This window comes from Neophocaena asiaeorientalis, unplaced genomic scaffold (assembly GCF_003031525.2).
Source record: "Neophocaena asiaeorientalis asiaeorientalis breed wild unplaced genomic scaffold, Neophocaena_asiaeorientalis_V1.1 scaffold40, whole genome shotgun sequence".
NCBI lineage: Eukaryota > Metazoa > Chordata > Mammalia > Artiodactyla > Phocoenidae > Neophocaena > Neophocaena asiaeorientalis.
The window spans coordinates 12,096,822-12,110,897 of NW_020185335.1; the positions used below are offsets into that span (position 1 = coordinate 12,096,822).

Genomic DNA, 14,076 nt, shown 5'->3' on the forward strand with positions numbered 1-14,076 from the left:
TCCGGGGGCCTTTGTGCTCCAGACGCTGGTGATTCCCACCATCAAGCCGGTCCTGCAGAAGCTGGGGCATCTCATCCTTTTCCTCCGTATTCAGGGGATGCCACCGTTCCGAAATCTCCGCACGTCCCGAGTTCCCCCCCGCCCCTCCTCTGCCCACATCCCTCCTTCTCTGATCGGCAGCTCCAGCTGGTCCCGCCGGAGTTCAGTCTTGCCCACTCTGGTGGGTTTCGTTTCAGTTCCAAAATACTTCATTGAGGTGAAATTACAGAAAATGAACGCTTTTAAAGTGATCACTTCAGTGGCATTTAGCACGTTCAGTGTTGAAAAGCACCACCTCCATCCGGTTCCAAAACCTTCCCCTCACCCCAGAGGAAAACCCCACACCAGTTAGGCAGATTCTCCCTCTTTCCATCTCCCCCAGCTCCTGGCAGCCATCCACCTACTTTCTGCGTCTATGGGTTTATCCCTTCTGGATGTCCCATGTAAGTGGAGCCACACGCTATGTGACCGATGGTGTCTGGCTTCTCTCACTTGGCATAAGGTTTTCGAGGTTCATTCATGTCGTACCTGTGTCAGTGCTTCATTCTCTTTTATGACCTAATCATATCCCACGATCAGGACAGCCCACCCTTGGTTTATCCATTCACTGGCTCATGGGCAGGGAGAGAAGGAAGGAATCGCATCTCCTCCTAGGCCAAAGCCACTTCCGCTCCATTTGGGGGTCTCCTCAAGGCCCCCCGAGTTCCTAACACCACGTAGGAGCGGGTCTCCCTGTTGGGTCAGCTCGTGTGCGGCCGAGGCCGTTGGTCAGGGAAAGCCCTGGCCTCTCTCCGAGGGCTGAGTCTTCTTCTCAAAGCCGATTGACATTGCCACTTAAAAAGACCGTTGTCCAGCCTGAAAAAGCCCAGTGTTTCCGGCCTGCCTGTTGCTTGTTCAGCTGTGGCTGGGCTGGGCCAGGCCAGCTCAGGGCTTTCAACGTACCGAGCCTTTAAATGACCCCCGATCTGGCTCAGTGTTAGCTGCCTTTGGCCCACCTACCATCTGTAAGCCATTTCCTGCCTGCAGCTGGCCCTCACCTCCCATTTACCAGAAGCAGAGCCGTGAGGCTGGGCTGCAGGGCAGATCCTGGGTGGGACCGGCAGGGCAGGAGCAGAGGATGGGCTTGGCCAGAAGCTGGTACTTCGTCTCGATCATGCTTTAATGCCACCTTGCCTCGGTCAGAAGGGTATGTGGTTAATTTCATGCTGCGGACAGGCCCCCACGCCAACCAGAAGGAAGTTGTACCAGGGTAGCCTCGGGTGCCCGAGCTGAGTGATGGTTGATGGTCACAGCTGACAGTATGAGCCCCTGCTTGAGGCTAACAGCAGCCCTAGCAGGCCAGACCCTGGGTCATCGTGCACTTATAAAGGGGGAAACTGAGGCCCCTGGGGCCCTGGCTGGTTCTGGCAGAGGCGGCCGGGTAATTCCCCTTCCCTTCGCCTTTCATATTCAGGGCAAACTCGTTAAGATGTTTTCCCCTCCTGCAGCATTTCCGTGTGTATCACGCGTGATTCCTGCACGTTGCAGGCTGAGGCCAGGACTGGGCCTGAAGTCGCACCTGTCCCGTCCGACTCCCAGGCCGCCATCCCAGGAGCACTTCCGTATCGCCTGCGCGCAAAGCCTCACCTCGGGGGTGTGATGTGGGGACTCTGACCCCAGACACTGTGTGTTTGGGAGTTTCCTCCAGCACCTATCGCATAGTGAGCGCTTAATTGATTTAGTCATTTATTCATTTAATGATTTATTCTTTTACTAAAAAGATACGTGTTGAGCACCGACTGCGTGCCGGGCACTATTCTAGGTGGTAGGAATGTCCATACTCGTGTGTCTGTGTGTTTCTGAGTGTGTCGGTATGACAGATGGCAGGAGTGGTCCTTCTCCATGTTCCTCACAGGGGGCAGGGGAGTCCTCATCGTCATAGGGACTGAGGGACCCCAGCTAAGGGAGCAGCCGCCATCTCAACTTTGTGGCAGGGGTCACATTGGCAATTAAAGGCTCTCACCTAGGCAGTGACGTGTCCCCACCACAAGGGGGCGGAAAACGCAATCCTACCAGGTGCCCGGAAGAATGAGGTCCAGAGATATTCGGAGACCGGCACTAACGTCTACTATCACTGCAATATGGGCGTTGTGTGGGCCTGAGGGTCAGCAGGAAACACGGTAACTCACGCACTGACGGTCTAGCTGGGGAGACAGACAGTGAACGAACCACGACAGAATTAATGATTTAATTGCATCTATGGCAAGGGCTACCAAGAAGTGCAAGGCACCAGGGCACCAAACACGGCCACATAACCTCATTGGGGGTGTGGGAAGACCTCCCTCTGCGGCTGAGCTGATGTTTAAGATAAAACCTAAAAGATGATGACTAGGGTTCTGTAGGTTGAGATGAATGGGAGAGCCTCTGAGAAGTGGGCAGAGTGATGGCAAAAGCCCTGTGGATGCAGGAAGTGTCCTCTCCAGGAACTGGAAGAAAGCCATCACTGCTGGAGCACAGAACACGGAGATGAAGATGAAGTTGGAAAGGTCAGCGGCCAGATCATTCACGGCCCTGTAAGCGGGTTTATGAAGCTGGCCTGTATCCTAAGAGCCATGGGGAGCCACGGAAGGTTTTCAGAAGGGGAGTGCGGTCGGGGGTTGCAGCTGGACAGCGCCCTCTGGTGGTTGTGTGAGGACTGGCGTCCGCAGTGCTCTCGGCCAGGGCTTGTCCTGAGCTTGTTTCTAAGCCCTTCCCCGCAGGCTGTGGAGATGCAATCCTTCTGAGACTGCCCGCCCCGTTAATGCTGGTGGACACAGCTCACAGGGGCCAGCCTCCCAAATGGCATGCCACCAAGCCACGCTGTCCAGGAGACACCAGACGGACATGCCAGGGCTGCGTGGAGCAGACCCAGACAGCGAATGGTCTGGCTGGCCTGCGTTTTCTCCAACGGGTGCCTGGTCTGGGTCTGACTTCAGACAGGACGGGAGGGACCCTGATTACCTTCCCGTTCGCATCCTGGGTAATCTCAGACCTCACATGGGTGTGTGCTTGTGAGTGTTCGGACAGACAACCCCCCCTCCCCAAACGAGGGCCGATGGAATGATGGCCACTCAAATCCCCCCGTATTACCAAAGGCAGATAAACGCCAAACAGCGTGGCGTTTATCTGCCTCCCACCCTCCCTCGCATGCTTGTGGCCTGTTTCTGCCTGAAACTGCAAACGCTTATCACAGGCGAGTGATGAGTCATGGCTTGGGTTCTTCCTCAAAGGACAGCCTCAAGCAGGAGACGTTTATCAGCTGCTTTTCTTCTTTATTTTCAGACAGGGCGATTGAGCCAAATGAACTTTGTGGAAAGGGAGAGGAGATGTTTTTCCTCCTTCATTTTCGGAAAGTGTGACCGTTCCAAAGTGCACTCAAGGCTCCCTCTGGTCCCGGAACCCAGTTTCCCTTCCCAGTCGCCAGTATCTGCCCTTGCAGAGGGGCAGGCACAGAGCGGCAGCCACGGATCCACCAGTTTCTACAAAAGTTGTGCTCCCGTGAACATGCTCTGTTCCTTGCCGGCTACTGGCTTTACTTCTGTAGGGGAAGAAGACTTGGAAATAGCCCAGTAATTTTCTTTTGGGGTGCCCCCATCAGCACCCCTTCTGCTATCACAACAGGGCCACGAAATGTGGCTTGTTGCTCAGGGTGGAGGAGAATGCCTACAAAGGTATAAACATACAGCTTTGAGCAGGAAAATAATTGAGTTTTCTTTCTAACCCTTGGTGAGACAGTGGTCTTGAAAGCCGGGCTTTCAAGCATGAGTAAATATTCCTGGAATTCCCATTGCTGAGCCATCTCCCATGAAGAGTCACGCAGGAGGACTGACCTCGGTGTGAATCAGAGCCGGGAGGTTGCAAGAGGCAGCTGAGGGAAGAGAAAAGCACATGGAGAGGAAGAGCTGGGGGGGCAGGGCCAGTGGGAGAGACAGAGACTGGCTGCAGCCCTCTGCTGGGGAGACGGAGGCCCCATGCAGCCTTTCCCCGCTCCCCGGTGGGCCTGGAAAGGTGGCCCATGGCAGAGAGCCTCACCGTGGGCCCACGCAGCAGTCAAGGTCCAGCCTGGGAAGCAGACACCCTCCTGGGCATTTCAGTGGAGGGTACTGAATGCAGGGCATTGATGATGCAGGTGATGGAATGGCTGAGAAACTGGACAGAGGAAGGAAAGGACCAGGAGGGGATGTGAAGGCAAAGAGGCCCAGGACCCCACAGCCCAGCACCGCTTCCCAAACGGCCCCGAATGATAGAATAGAAACGGTGGAGACTGGGGCCCGAGAGAAGACCCCTGCTTCCCATGGCTTGTGAGTGGCATGCAGGGGTTTGAGAAGTTCCGTGTGCCCCAGTGGGGAATGTTACAGGGCGGAGGGGGCAGGTTGGTGAGCTCCTGGGGGGAGGGCGTCACCACTGGAAGGACCACAGGGACCCTGATGGAGGATCACGGAACAGTGAAGCTGGGGAGCGGTCAAAGTAACATCTGGATTCAGAGAGTCCCCCAACTCAGATATCGTAATGCGAGCGAAAGAACAGCAGCGTGGCTCTAAGAGATGACAAAGCCCTGCTGTGAAAACCCAAGGACAGTTTGAACAGAATGAGTCCATGAAACGTGAGAGTAGAAAATGGCCATATTTCTAAGGAAGTCTCTAATGTGATTTTAAATATGAATGTGTAAATTAATAAAATAAACATTATGCACATATATTTTAAAGGAGAGCAAAGAACGATCACTCATTTTTGCTCCTCCGTAAATTTCAACAACCCCACTGCACAGCTTGAGAAACGCCTGCCCCAGCGCCATGCTCCAGCTCTCCCAGCTCCCGAGTTACGCGTTATTCAGTGGTCTCCACGGCAGCTGCGCTTTTTCTGCAAACTCAGCATCCTCTTCCTCATTCTGCATTTTAAGTGCTTTTTGCGGGGAGGAATCGCTTCTTAACCTGGAGTGGAGCTGAAACTCAACCCCCGCCCCCGGCCAGTTGGCAGAAACATAGTTTACTAGTTAAGGGTATGCTAGCTGCCCTAACAAGCAAGTCTCCACATTTCAATGACTTTAAATGCAATTGAAGTTTGTTTTCCTCTCGATAATGGAGAGCAGGTGTTAAGGGCTCTTCCACAAGGCAATTTAGCAACTGAAGGCAGAGAAGTCTGCCAGCCCCCAGGATCCCTTTGCTTCCAGCTGGTGGGAAGGGACAGGGCAGGAAGGAGCAAGTGTGGGAGGTTTCTGGAGGAGCACATGACTTCCACGTGAATCCCATTGGCCAGAATTCAGTCACGTGACCTCGTCTGACGGCAAGGGACGCTGGGAAACACCAGTCCGGCTGTGTGCCCTGGAGGAAGAGGAAGAGGTCGGGCTGTGGGGTGGTGAGCAGCCAGCCGGTCTCCGTCACACACGGACCCCGTGAGATTGCCTGTGCGACGCCGTTAAACGTCCCCCCTGTAGACAGAGCTGGGGGGAAGGCTGCACTTTGGAACTTTGTTCCCATGTCCCGTGTCCCACGCGGCAACCTCACTTCAGTGCTCGGTGCACAGAATCGGAGGACTGGCTAAGACATGGTCCCCGTCCTCTGGGGCTCTCTGTGTCCCTGGAGTCAACGGACGCAGGAAGAGAGGCCCGAGCGAGGCATGATGTCAGAAGTCCACACTGGCACCCGTGGGGCAGGAAGATGCCTCGGAGCTTCAGCGAAAGGCCCACAGCTGAGGTCAGCTCCCCGTTCTCAACAGGGCGGCCTGCCCTGTCTCCAGGGCTCACCCAGAGCAGCCAGGCCTCGGCGCCTCACCACCGTCAGCCGGTCCCACCCCTCCAAGCGGGGCCAGGCCCTGCGAGCTGCAGCTTACGTGCAGGTGGGTTATTCACGTGTGGGGTCGCGCGTTCTGGCTACGGTCGAGTTTCCCACCCTCAGGTCCCACCCTGGGAGCTGGCTAATTCCTTTGTGTGTGGGTGTGGGTGCTGGGTAGGGGGTGCCCCATGTACTGCAGGAGGTGTACCAGCAGCCCCGACCTCTCTCCCCAAGACACTCTTAGCACAGCTCTGAGTTGTGACAACCAAAAGAGTCTCCAGACTTTGCCAGATGTCCCCTGGGGGGCAAAACTGTTGCCAGTCGAGAACCATTGGCCTGGAGAGTGGTTCTCACACCTGATCACACATTTGAATCACCTGGAAGCTACAGAAAACTACCAATCCAGACCCGGCAAGTCCACTCCTAGGTATGGGCCTGAGATAAATGAGGCACGTCTACAAAAGACTGTAGGCCTGTGTTCCTGTGGGTGTATTATTAATAGCTGGTGGCTGGGAACAGCCCAGATGTCCATCCATAGGAGACTAGATGAACAGATCATATATATTCATATGGTGGAATAATACTCACCAAGAAAGACCAGAAAAACCCAGCAACAGACATGAATTGCACTGCTATTAAGTTGAGTAAAGGAAGCCTCACACAAGAGAACCTGTCGTATGATCCCTCGTATATGGGGTTCAGGAACAGGCAAAAGCAGTCTATCGTGATAGAGGTGGGGAGAGTGGATATTTCTGGGGAGGGTAGTGACCGGAAACCTGGGACGCTGGGAATGTTCTTTCTTGATCTCCATGGTGACACGTGGTGTGTGCGCATGTATCGGTTCATGGTGCCATGCGCTTGAGATTTGCACATATAGCTGTTACGCCTATGTATTCGCTTCCCGTGACAGCTGTAATACATTACCAAAACTCGGTGATTTAAAGAAACAGGAGTGTATTCTCTCACAGTTCCAGAAGCCAGAAGTGTGAAATCGGGTGTCGCAGGGCTGTGCTCTCTCTGGAGGCTCTAGGGGAGGGACCTTCTTTATCTCCTCCAGCTTCTGGTGGCCATGTTGCTCTCCCGGCTTCTGCTGTCACACTGCCATGTCCTCTGTGGTTGTGTAATCTCCCTCTGCCTCCCTTAGAAGGGTACGTGTGATTGCATCTCAACCCACCAGATAATCCAGGATAATTTCTCCATCTCAGGATCCTTAGTTACATCTGCAAAGTCTTTGCCCTATAAGGTAACATCGATAGGTCCCAGGGATTCGGACCTCCTATGTTTGGGGGCCCTTATTCAGCCCAGTACGTAACTAAATTTAAAAGAAAAATTTAACTTACCGGTGTGATGGCCCCACCACACACCAATTGAATCAGACTCTCTGCTGTTTCTGTTGATAAGTTACACAGTCCTGGGCGTAGGGGGTGGAGAGACACTGATCTGGAGGTGGTTCTTCCCTTGTCAGCGCGTTCCAGAAGGGTGGGGATGTGCCTGTCTTGCTCGTCACTTACCGCAGTGCAAAGTTGACTTAACGAACTTGCTAAACATGGAATGAATTGATACATGAATGAATATCGTTACTACTGAGATCTGTTTTTTGCTTGTAAGACTTCTGACACCAAACACATAGATTTTCCCCACCAAGCAATTCTCCGCTTCTCTGTGGACGCCAGCTGGGTGTCCTACAACTTAATTCGATTCTGATACTAACCACCCAGAGTGAGAGCAGACCCCACGGTTAAGGGCTCGGTCCCGCAAGACTGCCCCCACTTCAGATGCCAGTCGCAAGTGGTGGGTCCCCAGCTCACCCACCCTTCTCTCTGACTTGGCAACAAATCAGGGAATCCCACAACCCCCTCCTCAGGTTCAATAATTTGCTATAATGGTTCATAGAACTCAGGGAAATACTTTCCTTACATTTACTTTTATTGTAAATGTAAATCCTTTACATTTATTGTAAAGGATACAGATGAACAACCAGACGAAGAGGTACGTAGTGAGAGGTCTGGAAGGGTCCCAAGTGTGGGAGCTTCTGTCCCCATGGAGTTTGGGGTGCACGCCCTCTCGACACGTGTGTGTGTTCACCAACCCAGAAGCGTTTTCATGGAGGTTCCATTATATCGGCGTGGCCGATAACCTCATTTGCCGCTGGGGATGCCCCACTCACCTCCCTGGAGGTCGGGGATGGAGCTGCAAGTTCCAATACTCTAACCACATGATTGGTGCCTCCGGCACCTGGCCCCGGTGCTGAAGCTCTCTGGGAGCCGCCAAGAATCACCTCGTTAGCATAAACTCAGGTGTGGTGGAGAGGGGCTTGTTACGGATAACCAAGGACACCCCTATCTCCCCGTCAGCAAAGTACACAGATTTTAGGACCAAATATACATTCTTTTTCTGTCACAGTATCACAAGAGAGAATGAGTGTGGCCACAGTAAATTGGGATGATCTAAAGTCAGAGGACCCAGCTTCAAACCCAGCCCCGCCGCTTATGGGCTGAGTGACCGTAAGCAAGGCCCCTCGCCGTCCCACCCTTTCTGCTCACCAGGAACATGAGGACACTGCTGGGGGAATTCTTGAGATGACGTCTGTCCCTGTGAACCTGCTTGAAATCCAAAACAAGTGCACGCCTTCCCGTGCAAAACATCTGATGCTGAGCCCATGGTAAATGGTGACTTCCCGGGTGAATCAAATAAAATCAGAAGATGCTGGGTGTTAGGCAAGTGGGATTTACGAGCTTGCCTCACTGTCGGCATAAAAACGCTCGCTGTAAATGTGCAGAGCTTGTGAAATAGCCGAGCGCTCTTTGAAGGCAACGGGGAGGGACCCTGGAGCATGTAAGCTGGGTGGGGAGACAGATTAGGTCCTTTTGAGGATGACAACCGTAAAACCCTTTCCTGAGTCGAGGGTGATGTTCTAAACCAGTTCACTGCCTGTGTAACAGTATGCCCAGTGCTGTTTAGTTTGACAGGGGAACACAAACAGACGAAAGAACACCCAAACGACAACAAAAACCTCCTTCTCGGGAGAGCTTGGGGTCTGATGGTCTTGCTATAAGACGTCCCGCTTGGTTTGGGATTTCAAGCAGGTCTCTGGGGGGAGGGGGGAGAAAAGGGCCTGGTCCCGTGGAAATTTCCGAGTAGGGTTTATTTTGAAGCAAAGGTTTGGCAGCCCTGACCCTGTCTCCTTGGCTAGACAGAGCCTCTTTGAAAAGAGTCAAAAACAGCAGGAATGGGAAACGGCCCTCGAGGGAGCTGGTTTTAGTGGAATCCTCTTCTTCCAAAAAGAACTGCCGAGACCAGCCCAGGCATCCCTTGCTTTCTGAAATTCAGCTCACCTGTGGTCGGCAGAGTAACGCCCGCTGCCTGCCCCCACCGCAGCCTAATTCCCGGAGTCGCTGTGTACGTGACCTGACGTGGCAGAAGTCACTTTGCAGGCGTGCTTGAGTTGAGGACCTTGTGACGGGGCGATGATCCTGGGTGATCTGGGTGGGTCCAGTGGAATCGCATGAGTTCTTGAAATCAGAGATGCTTTCCCAGCTGTGGTCAGAGAAAGAGGAGGCAGTGGAGGAGGTTCAGAGATGCAGTGTCGCTGGCTTTGAAGATGGACAAGGGGGCCGTGAGCCAAGGACCAGGGGCCACTGCTAGAAGCTGAAAGGGCAACGAATAGCTTGCCCCCTAGAACCTCAGGCAGCACCACTGATACCTTGGTTTAGCCCCGTGAGCCCTGTGTTGAATTTCCGACCTCCAGATGGAAGATGCTGAGCGTGTGTTGTTGAAGCTGCAGAGTTTGTGGAAATGTATTGCAGCAGTGATAGAAAATGAAAACATCACCTTTCTTCTTTTTTTAAAATTGATTAACGTAGAGTTGATTTACAACGTTGTGTTATTTTCTGCTGTACAGAAAAGTGGTTCAGTTATACATCTACATATATTCTTTTTTTTTTTTTTTTTTTTTTTTTGCGGTACGCGGGCCTCTCACTGTTGTGGCCTCTCCCGTTGCGGAGCACAGGCTCCGGACGTGCAGGCTCAGCGGCCATGGCTCCCGGGCCCAGCCGCTCTGTGGCATGTGGGATCTTCCCGGACCGGGACACGAACCTGTGTCCCCTGCATTGGCAGGCGGACTCTCAACCACTGCGCCACTGGGGAAGCCCTACATATATTCTTTTTCATAGTCTTTTCCATTATGGTTTATCACAGGATATTGAATGTAGTTCCCTGTGCTTTACAGGAGGACCTTGTTGTTTATCCATTCTCTGTATAATAGTTTGCATCGGCTAATCCCCAGACTCCCACTCCATCCCTCCGCACCCCCTTGGCAGCCACAAGTCTGTTTCTGTTTTGTAGATAAGTTCATTCGTGTCATATTTTAGATTCCACAGATAAGTGATATCATATGGTATTTGTCTTTCTCTGTCTGACTTATCTCACTTAGTATGATAATCTCCAGGTCCATCCCTGTTGCTGCAAATGGCATTATTTCATTCCTTTTTATGGCTGGGTAGTATTCCATCGTGTATATACGTACCACATCTTTATCCACTCATCTGTTGGTACACGTTTAGGTTGTTTCCGTGTCTTGGCTATTGTAAATAGTGCTGCTATGAACGTTGGGGTGCAGGTACCTTTTTGAGTTATGGTTTTCTCTGGATGTATGCCCAGGAGTGGGATTGCTGGATCATACAGTAACTCTATTTTTAATTTTTTAAGGAACCTCCATACTGTTCTCCATAGTGGCTGCACCAATTTACATTCCCAGCAACAGTGTGGGAGGGTTCCCTTTTCTCCACACCCTCTCCAGTATTTGTTATTTGTAGACTTTCTAATGGTGGCCATTCTGACTGGTGTGAGAAATAATTGTAGTTTTGATTTGCACTTCTCTAATAATTAGCGAACGTCGCCTTTCTTGAGCACCTACTGTGTGCCCATTCCTGGGATGGGATCCCTAATCCTAGTGACCACCTGTGACGCTGAGCTTGTGATCCCATTTTACAGGCGTGAGTAAACTGAGGCTCAGCGAGGTGAACTGACGTCCTGAGAGGGAACGGGAACCCTTGGCCGACTCCAGCCGCCCTGGGCCTCGCGCTGCCCACAGGTAAGATGGGCAGGAATGTGAGCTTGAAGCACGTGATGCGCAGTAGGTGTTCAGTCAGTGTTACTTCTCTCTTTCCTTTTCCCAAACATCAGGTGTCCAGCAGGTCTGGCTGGGAAGTGAGTGAGATTTTCTTCCTGACTGCTCTATAAAACCATTACAAAATCAACCCTGGTTCCCAAGGGCAAAAACCTCCCCTGATAGAGGCCATCGTGGTGGGTAAAAGGCTCTCACGGGCAGAACTGGGAGACACGTCTCTCACGTTGGCTCTGAGTGATTGCTGTGTGACCTCAGGCTGGTTTCCGCCCCTCTCTGGGAAGCATGTAGTTTCGGTTGACTCAAGTCCCCCTGCAGTCTCAGTCTCCAGGGAGCCTGTGAGCAAACTCTGGTCCGCGTCCAGAGGACTGAGGTCAGGCCAGGCTGGTGGCTGCTGCTGTATCTCTGCATGCGTCCTGGGAGGGCACACAGGGGCCCTCACAGCAAAGTCAAGCCCTCCTGCCCTCCAAAAGGCCGAAGTGTGAATTTCCCTCTGCTGTGAATCTGTCCCCTTGGCGGGGCCAGTTTCCTGGCCTGGGGCTGAGTCTTTGCCTGGCCTTCTTCCCCAGGAGGGTCCCCAGGTTGTGGTCCAGCCCTGGCCGGGAACTAAAGGTCTGTGTCCTGGCCTGAGTTTGCCAGCGGGCACCTGGCTGACCTCCAGACAGTTACTCCCTAGAAGGGAAACGAGAGGGAAGGTGGGACAGCCCAGGGGTCCCCAGCTGTCCCTGGCAGTCCAAGCCTTCTCCCTAATCTGGGAGGGCATCGTGCCTCAGATCCGTCTTTCTCACACTTTGCTGTCAGCGTGGGAAGGACCTTGGGGGTGGGGTGCCCCATAATGCTGGCCCGCTCAGCCCTCTTGAGTTGTATCCCTTAGAAAGATCTGTTCGAGTCCTAACCCCCAGAATCTGTGAGTGTGACCTTATATTTAGAAATTGGGTCTTTGCAGATGTCATCAAGTTAAGATGGGTTTGTACTGGATTAGGGTGGCCCTAATGTAATGCCTCGTGTCCTTATAAGAAGAGGGGAATTTAGACACAGACACACAGGGAGAAAGCCATGTGTAAATGAAGGCAGGGATTGGAGTGCTTCTTCTACAAGCCACGGAATCGTCCCTAGAGCCCTCAGAGAGAGCTCGGCCCTGCTGACACCTTGATCGTAGACTTCAGGGCTCCAGAACTATACGTTTCTGCTGTTTTAAGAGCCCCTAGTTTGTGGCGCTTTGTCACGGCGGCCCCAGGACACTTGCACACCCACTGCCTGCTCTTGCCCATTTCCCAGTAGTCATTGCTTTGAGGAAACATGAGGAAATCACCTAGTGTCCCTCCAAACTGAACATATCCAAACGCGAGGCCTGGCCTTTGCTCACAGCTTATGTCCTTCCTCCGTTGTTGGGGGTAATCATTTTACGAAGGGATGCTAGCCAGAGATGGCTGTTGAACTTTACTGGTCCTTTGTTAGTTCTCAAAAGACTTTTCTGGGACTTCCCTGATGGCGCAGTCGTTGAGAATCCGTCTGCCAATGCAGGGAACATGGGCTCGAGCCCTGGTCAATTAATTAATTTTAAAAAAAAACAGTTTTCTGAATTTCTATGAAATTCAAAAGTCTGGTGACATGGGCTCTGGAGTTAAGAGAGCTGGTTCTGGGTCAGGTCCTGCTTGAAATGCCCTGTGTGGGATTTCAGAGGAGCACCTCAACCGTCGGGGTCTTCCTGCCATCAAGAGGGTTGGAGCGGGATTCCCTGGTGGTGCAGTGGTTGGGAGTCCACCTGCCGATGCAGGGGACGCGGGTTCGTGCCCCGGTCCGGGAAGATCCCACATGCCGCGGAGCAGCTGGGCCCGTGAGCCATGGCCGCTGAGCCTGCGCGTCCGGAGCCTGTGCTCCGCAACGAGAGAGGCCACAACAGTGAGAGGCCCGCGTACCGCAAAAAAATAATAATAAAAAATAAATAAATAAATAAAATAAATAAAAAGAGGGTTGGAGCATGCCTCGCTCTTGGCCAGTTGTCAGGTCCCTTTAAAACTGGACCAGCCCCACGCCTGTTCCTCCTGCCTCCCCTCTCTCCACCCCTTAAACCGGTCTCAAGTGCTGTCTGCGCGGTGCAAACTGTATTTGGTTTCTCAAGGAAAGGACACCGCTAAATAAATAAGTAAATAAAAAGCAAAGTTCTTAGTTACACTTAGCCTCGAGAAGCTTCCAGTTCCCCTCTGGGAACTTTGCTGCCGAGCGAGCTTTCTTGACTTTCCCCGTTGGTTGTGGGTCAGACAGGACTCCTGTATTTGTCAGTGACAGAAACTCAAACCAGAAGAGGCTCCCGATCAAAGGCCACTCTGGGAGCCATGAAGGCTGTAACCAGGCACTTCAGCGCCGTGAGATCTCATGCTGTCTCCATCTCTCCCCACCTTGGGGTCTCTGTGGGGACCTCATTTTCTCTGAGAGTAAACAGGTTTTCTCCCAGCAGTGGGGAACACAGTGCGGGTATCCTCGGGCTTAGGTCCTCCAGCTTGATGAAAAAAGAGAAGGGAGAGCATCTCTCTTCCTGTTGCAGAATATAGGTGCTCCAGGGAAGGACCTTTATTGGCCAGCCTTAGTCACATAGCTAAGCCTTGGACTTATCACTTGAGGGGGGAGGAGTTCTGTGATTGGCCAGGCCTGAATCATATGTCCACTCAGGGGGTGGGGCCCTGTGATGGGCAGCTCACCCAGCATTACATGACTGATACAAGAGGAGCACAGCTCTCCAAGGGCTGGAAAGGGAGGTGGACAGAGCTGGGCCCCAGCTGGGCCCCAGCTCCCTCTGACCACAACCCAAGGAGCCCTAGACTGGACATCAGACCCATGAGATCCTGAAGTGCTGGTCAGTGGGTTTTGCACATCCCTTACTTCAAGATATATATATAAATATATATTTATTTATTTAATTTTTATTTATTTTTGGCTGCGTTGGGTCTTCACTGCTGCGTGTGGGCTTTCTCTAGTCGCCGTGAGAGGGCGCTACTCTTCTTTGCGGTGTGCGGGCTTCTCATTGCAGTGGGTTCCCTTGTTGCAGAGCATGGGCTCTAGGTGCGCAGGCTCAGTAGTTGTGGCACACGGGCTTAGTTGCTCCACCGCATGTGGGATCTTCCC

The 14,076-nt window shown here is 52.7% G+C and overlaps 1 long non-coding RNA gene across 1 annotated transcript in view; it reads left to right on the forward strand.

Annotated features, from left to right (window-relative positions):
* Nucleotides 1-5,388: 5,388 nt before the first annotated feature.
* Nucleotides 5,389-14,076, forward strand: part of LOC112393516 (uncharacterized) — a 40,032-nt gene continuing 31,344 nt past the window's right edge. The window contains exons 1-2 of the long non-coding RNA XR_003001930.1: nt 5,389-5,892; nt 10,821-10,920. This is a non-coding gene — a long non-coding RNA (uncharacterized LOC112393516). The remainder of the gene's footprint in view (nt 5,893-10,820; nt 10,921-14,076) is intronic.